Source organism: Trichechus manatus, unplaced genomic scaffold (assembly GCF_000243295.1).
Source record: "Trichechus manatus latirostris isolate Lorelei unplaced genomic scaffold, TriManLat1.0 scaffold00088, whole genome shotgun sequence".
In the NCBI taxonomy this organism is placed as follows: Eukaryota; Metazoa; Chordata; class Mammalia; order Sirenia; family Trichechidae; genus Trichechus; species Trichechus manatus.
Genome location: NW_004444024.1, coordinates 1140435 through 1150778, shown reverse-complemented (window position 1 = coordinate 1150778; position 10344 = coordinate 1140435).

Here is a 10344-nt window from a genome sequence, read left to right as displayed (position 1 = left end):
CCTCATTTACATGACAAAGACAACCCATTCCCAAATGGGATTATAACCACAGGCATAAAACCAAAAAAAAAAAAAAAACCATTGCCGTCGAGTCGATTCCAACTCATAGTGAACCTATAGGACAGAGTAGAACCACCCCATGCAGCTTCCAAGGAGCGCCTGGTGGATTTGAACATGCCAACCTTTAGGTTAGCAGCTGTAGCTCTTAACCACTATGCTACTAGGGTATGTTAGGAATTACAACACATATTTTTGGGGGACACAATTCAATCTATAACACTGTGTAAGGTGGAAACCTGTCAGAGAAGGAAAACTCAAAACTAAAATGAGGTAGGATTCTTAATAGAGAACGTTAATAAGCACCTTGTCAAAGGTGGAAAACTTGCAAGACCTGGTTTCAGTGTACAAGAATCGAATGGAAATGCTAGAAATTAAAAAAAAAAAAATAGCAACAGATATGAAGAATGCCTTTGACCAGCTCATCAGTAGACTTCACATAGCCAACCAAAGAATCGATGAATTTGATCAGTCAACAGAAATTACCCAAATTGAAACACAGAGTTAAAAAGAATAGAGAGAATGAGCAGATTATCTAAGAGGACAATATCATACAGTCTAACATATGAGTAACTGGAGTTCCAGAAGAGAACAGAGCAAAATGAATATTTGAAGAAATAATGGCTGAAATTTTTCCAAAATAATGAAAGACATCAAACTATAGATCCAAGAAACTCAGAGAATCCCAAGCAGGATAAATACCCCCCCACAAAAAAAAAATACTGTATTATTTATTGTTGCCTACCCCAACTTAGAAACTTAAAACAATAATAAACATTAACTTATTATCTCACAGTTTTTGAGAGTCAGAATCTAGAATCAGCTTACCTGGGTGATTCTGCCTCATACTGTTTCAAGAGGTTGCAGTCAAAGTATCATCCAGGGCTGCAGTAGTCTGAATGCTTGATTGTGGCTGGAGGATCTGCTTCCAAGATGGCTCACTCATTCAGTGGTTGGCAGGTGGACTCTGTTTCTCTCCATATGGACCTCTCCACAGGAATGGTTGAGTGTTCTCAGGGCATGGCAGTTAGCTCTCTCAGAACAATCTGAGAGAGGCAGGCAGGGGCCGCACTGTCTTTTATGACCTAGGTCTCAGAGGTAGCACATCATTGTTGTTGTGTGCCGCCAAGTCAATTTCGACTCACCGTGACTCTATAGGACAGAGTAGAACTGCTCCATAGGGTTTCCTTGCCTGTAATCTTTACAGGAGCAGATCACCAGGTCTTTTCTTCCACAGAGCACCTGGTGGATTCAAACACCAACCCTTCAGTTAGCAGCCAAGCATTTAACCATTGCACCACCAGGGCTCCTTTGTACACCATTAGTTCCACCATATTCTATTAATTAGAAGCGAGTCCAGCCCAAACTCAAGGAGAGAGGAATTAAGCTCCATCTTTTAAAGAAAGGAGCATTAAGGGTATTTTAAAACCACCACACACACCTAGAGATATCACAATCAAACTTCAAAAGCCAAAGATAAAATCTTGAAAGCAACTTAAGAAAAAAGATACATTGCATACAGAGGAATAAAGCACACATCTCACCAGAAACTGCAAGTCAGAAAACAATAGCAGTGACACATTTAAAATGCTGATAGGGAAAATAGTCAACTCAGAATTCCATACCCCGTGAAAATCTTTCAAAAATTAAAGTGAGATACTTTTTTGGGTAAACACAAGTTGAGAGAATTCATTACCAGCAGACCTGCATTCCAAAAAATGATAAAGGAATTTTTTCAGGCAGATAGGAGCCTGCTCGGCACAATCAGTTTGCGATCAGCTGCTAATCTAAAAGATTGACTGTTAGAACCCACCCAGCAGCTCCGCAGAAGAAAGACCTAGTGAACTGCTTCCACAAAGATTAAACCCTATGGAGCAGTTCTACTCTGTAACATACGGGGTTGCCATGAGTAGGCGGCCAACTCTACAGCAGCTAACAACAACAACATCAGGCAGATAGAATATGATACCAGAAAACCGAAAAACCCATTGCCGTCAAGTCAATTCCAACTCATAGCGACCCTATAGGACAGAGCAGGACTGCTCCATAGGGCTTCCAAGGAGCGCCTGGTGGATTTGAACTGCCAACCTTTTGGTTAGCAGCCAAATTCTTAACCACTACACCACCAGGGTTTCCATGGTATCAGAGAGAAACTTGGATTTGCATAAAGAAATGAAGATCTCCATAAATGGTTACAATGAAGGCCCTATGCTACCAGCTCCTGTGAGCAAAGCCTGGCCTTGTTTTTATTGCTTTCCACTTTCGCTTGGAAGGATCACACAGCTTGGGAGGCCCAGGGAAGTGTGTGCTTGTGGGCTCCAAACTGATAAAGGTATCTTTGTTTGGGTAGGGTCTCTTCTCTGTCAGGAGTCCTTGGTGTCGTCACTATAAAACCTTCACCAAGGGCTTGGATTTTCTTCAAATGATGGCACCACTGAAATCCTACCCCCTCCAGGAAGCTTTCATCAGAGAACTAGAAGATCCAACAATGGCCACCCCCAGGCGACAGTCCATTCAGTGCCCCCCTTCTTATAGCAACACTGTTACCCTGCCCCACTCCTGCTATCCAAATGCTTACCAAGGTTGCTGCCATGTTAGTACACAATGACACTGCTCCCTGGATATCTCTGGATACATTTCTTTGGTCCTGATGTGACAACCTGACCCAGACTGGACCAATCGGACTCCCCTCTCCCCCAGAAATGTTAAAACCAGAACTGAGAAAGACTTCCACGGCTCTCTTTAGAGTGTAAAGCTCTGGAGCTGTCCTCACCAAGGTATCTACTCTCAGGGCCAGAAAAGTGAAGGAAACTGACCCACTGGGGGTGGGGGCAGGGAGAGGGAATGAAAGGAGTGCAGAGAGGAGCAAAGCTAAAAGTCAGAGAATTCTGATGATGTCTGGGTCCTTGATCTCAGTTTTCTGTGAAGCCCACCTGCCATTATACCCTGTGAGGCAACAGATTATCCTTAAAATTAATTTTCCTGGAATTTCTGTTTCTTGCAACCAAAAGATGCCCAATAATTTTGCTCTCTGCCTTGCTATGAAAGGCACCCTCGTGGCACAGTGGCTAGGCACTCAGCTGCTAACCAGAAGGTCAGCGGTTTGAACCCACCAGCCACTCGTTGGGAGACAGACGTGACAGTCTGCTTCTTAAAGATTTGCAGCCTTGGAAACCCTATGGAGCAGTTCTACTCTGTCCTAAGGGTTGCTGTGAGTCAAAATCAATTCAATGGTAGTGAGTGGCAGTGGTGTGCCTTACTATGAAGATTTCACCTGAAATCCCTGTAACTATATATGTAGCCATCATTTATAGGTGGGCTCACTTTAAAAAAGCTTGATGTATTAAAATACAAATGTACAAACCTGAAAATTAATAAGTATTCACATGCTGAAATAATTGCTTGCTCTACAAAAAGAATTTACTGGAAGAAATCCTTTAAATTACAATTTTCTTAGTGCTCTAAAAATATTGTTTAAAAATCAACAATATGTCCATCACAATAAATCATGATGCATCCATATGATGAAATACTATGCAGCATTAAAAAGGAACAAGATGTGTCTGCATGTTGTTATTGACAATTGTTAGGTGCCATCAAGTTGATTTCTGCTCATAGTGACCCCATGTGTCTGAGGAGAACAACACCATAAGGTTTTCTAGGCTATAATCTTTACAGGAGCAGATTGTCAGGTCTTTCTCCCATGGAGCCACTGCGTGGGTTCAAATCGCCAAGCTTTCAGTTAGCAGCCGAGCACTTGAGCACTTAACCGTTGACCAGCGGGGCTCCTTACCTGCATGGACCAATAGTAAAATATCTCTAGGGATATTATGTGAAAAAGCTAGTCTATATATTTGTATATTTTTATCCTTTTTGTGTGTATGCACCTGTACACACATATATACAGGTGGGTTTTTTTTTTTTTTTTTCTGTTTCTGAAAGAAATCAGGAAAATGTTCACAAGGTTATCTTTCGAGAGAGGGGTTAGGAAAAGAAAGGAGAGAGGTTTTTACTTTTCATTTATTAATTTATTTACTTTCTATTTCTTTACTTTTTGAATCATCACAATTTAAAAAACATGTATTTTTATCTGGAAGTATCTAGTCAGTAAGATTATAGCTCTTTTTTTGTTCTAATACAAATTTATGTATCCATTAAAAATGTAACCTACGATAAAATGAATAGAGATGTTAGCAGGATTGAGAAAACTGAACACCAAATAGCTACAGAGGGGATATCAGAAAGAATCAAATCTATACCCCAGAACCCCAGAAAAGCTCAGGAATGTAGAGCACCAGGTGCTATGAGAATGTGGGATGACACATGAGGCTGAAAATAGGGATTTTTTTTTTTTTTTTTTTTTTTAATGTAGTAAGACTTTCAGATCCCTTCCTCGATTCTTTTCAGCCAAATACCCCTTCACCACAGGGGCAGAAGACAGAAGTTTAAGCCTGCGAAGAAATCTGTCCTAGTTATCTAGTACTGCTATAGCAGAAATACTACAAGTGGGTGGTTTTAACAAACAAATTTATTTTCTCACAGTTTAGGAGGTTAGAAGTCTGAAGTCAGAGCGCCGGCTTTAGGGGAAGGCTCTCTCTGTCAGCTCTGACAGAAAATCTTTGTCTGAGCTTCTCTAGCATTCTTCTCAGCGTTCTTTGGAGCTCTTTCCCCCATTCGTGCCTGCCTAATCTGCTGTTTTTATATCTCAAAAGTGAGTAGGTTTAAGACACCCTACTGCCATGGTGTTTTCAATCGCCTTATATACATGTGAACTCTGGACAATGAATAAGGAAGAATGAAGAATTAGTGCCTTTGAATTATAGTGTTGGTGAAGAATATTGAGTATACCACGGACTGCCAGGAGAACAAACAAATCTGTCTTGGAAGAAGTACAACCAGAATGCCCCTTAGAAGCAAGGATGGTGAATTTGTCTCACATACTTTGGACATGTTATTAGAAGGGATCAGTCCCTGGAGAAGGACATCATGCTTGGTAAAGTAGAGGGTCAGCGAAAAAGAGGAAGACCCTCAACGAGATGGATTGACACAGTGGCTGCAACAATGGGCTCAAGCACAACAATTATGAGGATGGCACAGGACCAGGCAGTGTTTTGCTCTGTTGTACTTGGGGTCTCTATGAGTTGGAGCCGACTGGACAGCACCTAACAACAACAACACACTGATATGACCTCATCAACACAACAAAGACAATCCTGTTCCCAAATGGGATCACATCCACAGATACAAAAGACTCATGTTGCCATCGAGTCTTCTCTGACTCACAGAGACCCTATAGGACAAAGAAGAACCCCCCCAGAGGTTTCCAAGGCTGTAATCTTTAAGGAAGCAGACTGCCACATCTTTCTCCCATGGAGTGGCTGGTGGGTTCGAACCACCAACCTTTCCATTAGCAGCAGAGAGCTTAACCACTGTGCCACCAAAGCTCCTTCCACAGGAATAGGGGTTAGGATTCCAACACAAATTTGTGTGGGACACAGTCCAATCCATAACAGAATCCAACCAGAAAGTTAGATTGAGAGATTCCAATTCCTCAACCAAATGCCCAATGATTGAAAATATATTCCCACCAAGGCATATATCATCAGGAATTATCAGAACCCTCAAGACATGTTGTTAACCAATATCATAAAACAGTATGCATACTGACTGTTTAATGAGAAACTATTTGTTCTGTAAACCTTCACCTAAAGTACAATTAAAAAAAAAGAAAAAAAAAGACATAAAGAAGATCCTAAAAGCTTCCAAAGGGAAAATAAGACATACACAAAGAATAGGGAATCATACTACATCCCTCAAAAGCAACACAGCTGAAAAACAATGGAGAAATGGCGTCAAATTTCTGCAAGAAAATTATTTTCAACCTAGAAACCTGTACATAACCAAATTGTTAGTCAAGTGTCATAGCACAATAAACATGTGCTCAGATATGTAGAATATCAAAAAATATTTCTCCCATGTGTCCATTTTCAGGAATCTTTTTGAGGATGTGCTCCACTAAAGCAAGGACATAAACCAAGAAAAAAGAAGCCGAAGAATCCAGTAAATGGAGGATCCAGCCTAAGAAATAGGCAAAGGGATATCCCAGGACAATAGCTCTGCAGAGCAACAATTAGTTCAGATTGGTGCAGGAGGACAGAGGTATATTAGTCATTTTTTTTCTATGTAGTAAAAGAAAACTTCAAAATTTCAATGGCTTGCGACGAAAATTTATTTTTCATATTTAGGGTCTGCATATTGGCTGGTGTCATGGATTGAATGTGTCCCCCAAAAAATGTGTGTAGCACCTTGGCTAGGTCATGATTCCCAGTATTGTATGACTGTGTTATCTGATGTGATTTCCTTATGTGTTGTAAACTCTACCACTGTGATGAGATTATATGTGATCTCCTCATGTGTTGCAAATTCTATCACTGTGATGAGTTTATACTGATGAGGTTGACAAGATCAGTGTCTTAATGCAATCTCTTTTGAGATATAAAAGAGAGAAGCAAGCAGAGATACATGGGAACCTCATACCACCAAGAAAGCAGTGCTGGGAGCAGAGCGCGTCCTTTGGACCTGAGGTTCCTGCGCAGAGAAGCTCCCAGACCAAAGGAAGATTGATGACATGGACTTTCCTGCAGAGCCAACAGAGAAAGCGTTCCCCTGGAGCTGACACCCTGAATTTGGACTTGTAGCCTACTGGATTGTGAGAATATGGACCTTCTTTGTTGAAAACATCCACTTGTGGTATTTCTGTTGGAGCAGCACTAGATGACTAAGACAGCTGGCATTCAGCCAATCTAGCTGAGCTTAGCTGGGCCTCACTCTAGACTTGAGGTTTGGGTTCAGGTCTTCTCCCCATGTTTCCTCATTCTCCTTGAACCAACAGCTACACAAGGCATGTTCTTTTCATGATGGATGGCAGAGGCTCAAAAAACAAACTAAATTACACAAGTACATTTAAAGTCTCTGCTTCTTTCATATTTATTAGCATGCTTGTCTATAACAAGTCATAGGGCCAAGCTCAACAGGGAAAGGGAAATATACTCCCTGGCAGTGCAGTGGTTAACCACTTGCCTGCTAAGGGAAAGGTTGGCGGTTCAAACCCACCAGCTGCTCCACCAGGAAAAGACATGGCAGTCTGCTCCCATAAAGATTACCTGTTGCCATCGAGTCAATTCCGACTCATAGCAACCCTGAAGGACAAAGTAGAACTGCCCTACAGGGTTTCCAAGGATGTAAATCTTTACAGAAGCAGACTGCCACATCTTTCTCCCACAGGTAGATTCGAACCATGTAACTTAAGGTTAGCAGCCAAGTGCTTTAACCACTGCACCACCATAGTTCCTGCCTCACAAAGATCACAGTCTTGGAAACCCTATAGGGCAGTTCTGTCCTATAGGGTTGGTATAAGTCGGAATGGACTCAACGGCAATGGGGTACTCTAGAGCGGGATACAGGCAGTCCCGGGTTACAAACAAGTTTGTTCCTAAATTTCTAAGTCGAATTTGTATATAAATCAGAAGAGTTAGGTACAGTTCGTATCTAATGTCAGTCAAACGTTTGTCTTAGTATATATTGTACCTTTCTATGCAAAAAAATACATTAAAGGAACACTTCCAGATACACTAAAACATCTTTAACATAATAATACAGTAATAATAATAATGTTTTGATGTGTTGCAAAGTGGCATCGCTTTGTTATTATGAACCATTTTATGTACCTTCTCCACAGCTGAAGAGATACCTACAGGGCAAATGTTACCCAAAATACTCAGAAGATTCTGTTCTGTAAAATCTTTGAGCTCAGTCAGATGCTTTATTATAGACTGAACTAAAAAATCTACGGTGTACCACTGGGCCAAATTTCTGCTGGGTTTTGAACCCTCCTCAGCAGAAGCAAGGAGGATTGGGAGTGTAGGCAGGATGGTGCTGGGGCCAGACGTATCATTCCCCCATCACCTCCTCACCAGACCCATCAACCCCATGCACCAACTATGAGGGCCCTGCGCCCGAGTGCAGGGGATAAAGTGCCGCTCAGGATGTGCGCTAAGAGCAAGCCAGTTCCCAAGGGTGGGGAAGGGACGCTTGGGGAAACCCACATCTAAAGTTCTCCACGGACCCGGAAACCATATGGACATACAGAAGTCAGGAATCTAAGACGGCACCTTTCAGCCACCAAAAGGCCAAGAACCGATGCAATAGTGAAATCCCACACGTGTAAAGCAGGGGAAACAGAAGCCCAGAGAGAGAGGTTGCACAGCACGGACGGCCTGGTGGGATGGGGTGGGGCCAAGCTGGGTAAGGGGGCGCCGCCAAGGCCGGCCGTGTATCCGGCGCGGTACACTGACCAGTTGGAGAACACGCAGAGCACAGGGCCAGTGACCCCGGACACTGGGCCGCCACCACCTGCAGGCCGGCCATGCGGGGCGGAGCTGTGGTGCTTGGGGCACTAAGACGGTGAGGCCCTTCCTTTCCGAGCTCTGAAAGAGGCTGGTGCTCGTGGACTCTCCGCTCGCTGCTGCAGGCTGCAGCGGGGCGCAGCGTGTTGCAGGGACCCACCCGCCGCCAGCGGCAGCCCAAGGATCTGCTGCGGCACCTGCGCACGCGGAAGAAGCGCGGCGCACCGTGAGAGCCCGGCCGGAACACGGCGTCAGTTTTTTCCTGATAGACTTTTGGGGGCGGGGGGGTGGGGGGTGGTTTAGTAACTATTGGTTGTACGTAAATCGGATGTTCGTAATCCGGGGACTGCCTGTACTGCAAAGTCACATGGCAAAAAGCATGGGTGTATAATTCTATAACCGGAGGGAGTGAAGAACTGGGAGCAATAATCCAATCTATCCCCAGAAAGCTCCAGGAAAGATGTCTCCAGGAAAAAAATAATGGGACTGATAGACTACCTGACATGTCTGTGTGGAAAAGAGTATCTCTAAGGCTTTTACAAGTCCTTAGGAGAGTGATAATGATAGACTTAGAAAGCTAAGCAAATGGGGGAAAGGCAATTATTAATTCTAGGAAATGCAAAAATATGTATAAAGAAGTCAAGGAAGTTAATGTGATCATGGTACATATATGATACATACATGACTCAGATATAAGGCCCACACTAAATGTTGATATTAATAAAATTTTTATACAACTACTGTTTTTCATAGATTCCAATGTGCATGTGTTTTCAAAACTGAAATCTGAAAATCTTAAATCGAGATTCATCATAAATGCTGTTGGCCTGGCAACAGTCATGATATAGTTGACATTGCCACGTGCAAACATGATTATTATTCCTAGTGGCATGACTGGTAACTGCTACTCCGTGACATTTCAGTCCACAAACTATTTAAGGACCATGTGAGGGAAGAATGTAAGTTCTGGTCGTTGTCCAAAAATTTTTCATTTATACCTTCTGGTAAAATCAAGAAAACACCAGTATCAAAATTTGCAGAATGAATATCAGTGGCTTGGAAGAAAATCCTACCAGTGATAATGGATCTTTCTTTTTTTAAAAAAAAAAAAAAAAAATGCTACATCACCAATACTCTTCAAAGCATGGAGTATAATATTGTTGATAAACGTGGGAATTGACATCTTTGAGACAAAAAATTATTCAAAAATATGGGACTCTGAATGTGAAGAAATTTTAGAAATACCTTAACCAATTCGTTTATACTTTCCCTTTTGTGTATACTCACAAAAGTGATATATAATAAATTATACTTCAAAATTCTATAGGAGCTCTTTCAATACATATAAAATAAAAATTCTAAGTAATAAGAAAGCTTAACTAGTAAAGAATATTTGCCTTGAGCATTGCACTCTTTCAAGATCTGTCTCTGTGGGATCAAATTGACAACACCAACTCCAAAGATTAGATAGGAAACTTAGGGGATAGTGGGTTTATGTTAATGGAGGAGGAACAACTCAGAAAAGGAGGATGAGAATGATTGCACAACTCGAAGAATATACTCAATGTCACTGAATTGTATATGTAGAAACTGTCAAAGTGGTATATGCTTTGCTGTGTATATTCTCAAGAACAACAAGATAAATAAAGTTTAAAAAAAGAAAGCATTGATGTCTTAGATTCAGTGAAATATGGCAATTTGGGATAATGGAGACAAACTGGGAGCTTGTAATATTCATACTAAGAAGTCAATAAATAGTCTAAAATTGATAAATCAAGAAATCATAGGATAAAGATATTACACTAAGAGAACATGCTGCCTAGGCTCAGATCCCAACTCTGCCATTTGCTAGCCTTGTGACCTTATACAAATTACCTAACAC